Here is a 3,546-nt window from a genome sequence, read left to right as displayed (position 1 = left end):
TTTGCCGTCGTTAAAAGTGCGGAGAAAACATGTGTGTCTGCAGCAGACCGCCTGCCACACTCTCACAGGCACATGCCCGCACTTCAGCTCGCGGAGTAAACACAATTACACACAAGGAGAACCGACAAAATTCAGACAACACCCTTCCTCGTTTTTGGAGCTTGAGCTGTTTCTCAAGATAAAGACTTTCTCAACTTCTCAATCACCTCTTAATTCTCAACATCTTCAACAGTTTAACTCCTTTTGAAACCACAAACCAGTTTGAGCGAAGACCAAATTGAAGCTATTTAAGATATTTTCTTGTATCCTTAGTTTGGTGATTTAACTCAGAAAGTCTAAGATCTACATGACAAAAAGACTCAACAAACAATCCAGTCCATGTAACACAAATAGGTTCCAATAGACCTTAAAGGCCCAACCATAGCATTTTAAAATGGTGTTTCTGTCTACCCTTCAGGGTTATTGCAATGTAATTCAATCATCGTTTAGATGCTGCCAATTTCGTGCTTTTGAAAAAGTTTTTTGGTTGATTCAGTTTCTTATTTTATTTTCCTGGTAACTTCAAAAAGTACATTTACAAACTTTCCCGATGGGTCGTCCGGACAAAGTTAGCTAGTAAAAGTATTGGTTATAATAATTGCTAAAGAGTTCTACCACCTGAGTCATGGTTGTACAAAATATACTGGAATATAATGTTACATATTGCTGCTTTAATGGGTTAAGTCCTGCTGTAAACCTATCATGAGAAGTTATGTTATCATGGTGTGGTGTTTAATAGACACTCTCAATATTTGTGTGACCTGGCTCAGCACGCAGTGTGTGTTTGTGTGTATGTGCCACGTTCCAACTGAGTACAGTACTGTTGCAGGTCTTGGGCAGTGTTGGCACTATTGTAACAACACTTTGAACTATTACAACATTTTAAAAACATTGCAATTTGAGGAAAATGAGACACAACTGTTACTATGACAGACCAACAACACACGTTTTCTACATTTCTGCTTCATGTTTCAAGACTTGTTTTTCCTTCACAGGACTGGATTTCTAGACAAAGCTATTTGACATCATCCAGCGCAAATTGTGTCAGTTGTGTGATCGTGAATGTGAGGCTATTGGAAGAGTTCATCTATGGAAAAAAGGTGAGAAAAGTGTTTTGCTTCAAGGTCAATGTAGAGGTTGAGGACCATAACTTCACAGGTGTGGTTAGTAGATAGCACAAGTGGCTTACAGCAAGAAGGTTGCGGCTTTGAAACCAACTTGAGGTTACCTGTGGTCTATCTGTGTACATTTTCATCACATGTTTGCTGAGTTTACCCCAGACACTTCAGATTCCTGCCATTGTCCAAAAGAGGTTGATTAAGATACCCTACATTGTCTGTAGGTGTGAGTGTGTGTGTGCATGGATGACCTCTCGGGCGACCTTCTCACTCTGTGCCGCGCCTCATTCCCGAAGTAGCTGGGATAGATCCTCCCCGAAAATGGTAAACGGTGGAAAATGAATGATTAAATGAAAAGCTAATGGTTAACTTAGGAGTGTGTATAGGGAAGAATGTGGTGATACGTATCATGGTACAACAATGCGATATATAAACTTACTTTCTTACTTAGTATACTGTAGGAACAAGGATATATTTGTAGTACTGTCCGAGTACTTCACTCTGGTGTTGCAGAATTTACAGACCACATGACTCTTGATGAAGTTGTAACTGCTTTAATTTATTTTGAAACCAAAATATGTCCAAACATGAGCTTTAAAAGCTGCTGGAGTCGACTGTATCCTCTCGTACTCAGTCATCGCTGGGATCTTAAGGGAGTTCTTTTAGCTGTGAATGATGTAATGACCGCTGCCATCTACTAGACAGAATTCATCGCAACACAAAAGTGAAATAAAGGCAGTGAATATTTGCTTGTTTAAAAAAAATACACATTTTGTTTTATACACACTTTATTGAAATATAAACTATGGAAGAATAACATGTTTTTATTAAAAAAAACATGTTTTCAAACTATAAAGTGATGATGGAATATTGATACAGTATCGGGAAAAAAGTATAATTGCATTGATATTTTCTTACACCGCGAGTCAACTGGTGGTTGGATCTTATTAATGCATGAAAAGTTTGGATGTGTAAGTCGATGCCCACAGCTGCAGTCGTGTGGTTGTTGGGCTCCTTCATATCAGATGCCTTCTGGTCTCACACTGGAGATTTGTTCTAACAGTCCATTAAGTCGCTCTTGGCGCTCGCGTTGAGTTCTGTGGCTGCGCATGATTTACTTGCTGTGAGGAAAAGAGGCAAATATTATTCCTGCAGGTCAGCCAAAGCTGTCATTTGTTTTTTCATACACCGGTTTTCCCAAGAATCTCTTTGCTCAGATGCCTCCCTTTATTTCTGTTTTGCAGAATCTCAAATCCCTCCGTCCATCCCCGGGTTCCTGTCATCCCCTCCTTCCTCTCCCAGGCTTTTCCTTGCATCCCTCTTCTTCTCCTCCAGTGCCACCCAAGATAAACAAGGGCTGTTCAGAGGCATGTCAGCTATTTATTCCAAAGGAACGCTCACAAGCTTTTGGACGCTGCGCAGAGCCCAGTTCCCAGAGGGAGGCCAGATTACATATTTAGTGCTTTTCACGGCCTCGCTCTCTGCTTTGAATATATTTTTGACTTTATTGTTTCTTTGTTCAAGCTCTTCAACATCCTGCCAAGAATGATACTCATCCACCAGTTTTATACTTTTACGTGTGGAACTCTGAAGCCGTGAGGGGAAAACCAAACTCGCTCTGGCAGCTCGTGTGAGAAACAAACACACATCGACTGCTGACAATTTGTCACCGACTCTGAGGTTAATGACCTGACGTTTGTGTGTTTAAAGTATTGAAGCAGAGATGACATCTTGCTCTGTGTTGAATCATCAAGGATGTGTGGCTGCAGTAACGTGGCACTCAAGTAGATACCCTCAGGATAGAAGTCAACGTTCAGCCACACATTTCTTTGTTTTCACATTTTCACTTTTGCTACAATTTTAACAAATTTGAAGGAAATGTTTAAGCATTTTTTCAAGCTTTTTTATTGAAAAAAAGGTTTTCTTTTCCAGTTTATTGAGATTTCTGGAAAAAATCATTTCCATATTTCACTTTGTGTCCTCTTTTAATCCATTTTTAATTTATTTTTCCAATATTTTAATTAAAAAACAAACAAAAAAAATAAAAATCACATTTTATTTTAACATTACTTTTGCATGGGGCTGATCTTTGTTTAACATCAATTTTCAGAAACATCAGTAAGGGGCATTTTTTTCAATCTTTTTAATGTTAGAAAATAATCTTTTCACCCAGATTTTATTGATTAAAATCTCCTTCAACTCAGTTCAGAACCACTCAGTTTTCTTGGATATTGTACAGCTTCAAAGCTAAATCCTTGAGCCCTTCCTAGGGGGACCCTGAGGTATTCCAGGACCATCCAAGTAAAATAGTCTCTCCAGCTTGTTCTGGGTCACCCTTGCGATCTTCTACAGGTGGGACATGCCCTGAGCACCTCATCAGCGAGGGCTC

The sequence above is a fragment of the Callionymus lyra genome, chromosome 2, assembly GCF_982586985.1.
Source record: "Callionymus lyra chromosome 2, fCalLyr1.hap1.1, whole genome shotgun sequence".
NCBI lineage: Eukaryota > Metazoa > Chordata > Actinopteri > Syngnathiformes > Callionymidae > Callionymus > Callionymus lyra.
The sequence above is the reverse complement of the archived record's forward strand: the minus strand, read 5'-3'. Positions refer to the sequence as shown.